A 539-nucleotide genomic window follows, 5' to 3' on the forward strand; every position below is an offset into this window, starting at 1 on the left:
ATGGTCATTGTCGCAGCCCCACAGCGTCACCTCCACACAGCATCGCTGACCCTCAGAGCCCACCACAGCCCCGACGTTGCTGCCTTGTTGCCCCACGGTTCCAGCACCCACCCCGCTGTGGGCACCGTCCTGGCCCGGCAGCACCAGGCTGGGCCTTGGCTCAGGGCTGAGCTGAGCTTTAATGATGGACCAGAAGCAAACGCGACTGCCCGGTGGGTGGCACGGCCCCAGACCCACTCCTCGGGGTCACGGCCGTCATGGTCAGGCCCGGCACCGGCCAGAGAGCTATGGCCACCAGGATGGCGAGCGATGAGGCACAAGGCAGCGGTGGAGAGGGGACGGGTTAAGGCACTGGGGTAGCGGAGACCCCACACACAGCAGGGAATGGTCCCTGTTAGAGGCAGCCCCATAGGGGCAGGAGGGAGCTGGAGGCATTTCGTCCCCGTGGGGGGACACTGGGTGGTCGAGGAGGAACAGTGGGGAGCCCCGGGACCCGCACGCCCCGCTGGGCTCCTCTTCCCTGCGCCGCGGGCCCCAAC

The sequence above is a fragment of the Buceros rhinoceros genome, unplaced genomic scaffold, assembly GCF_000710305.1.
Source record: "Buceros rhinoceros silvestris isolate BGI_N320 unplaced genomic scaffold, ASM71030v1 scaffold28656, whole genome shotgun sequence".
Taxonomy (NCBI): Eukaryota; Metazoa; Chordata; class Aves; order Bucerotiformes; family Bucerotidae; genus Buceros; species Buceros rhinoceros.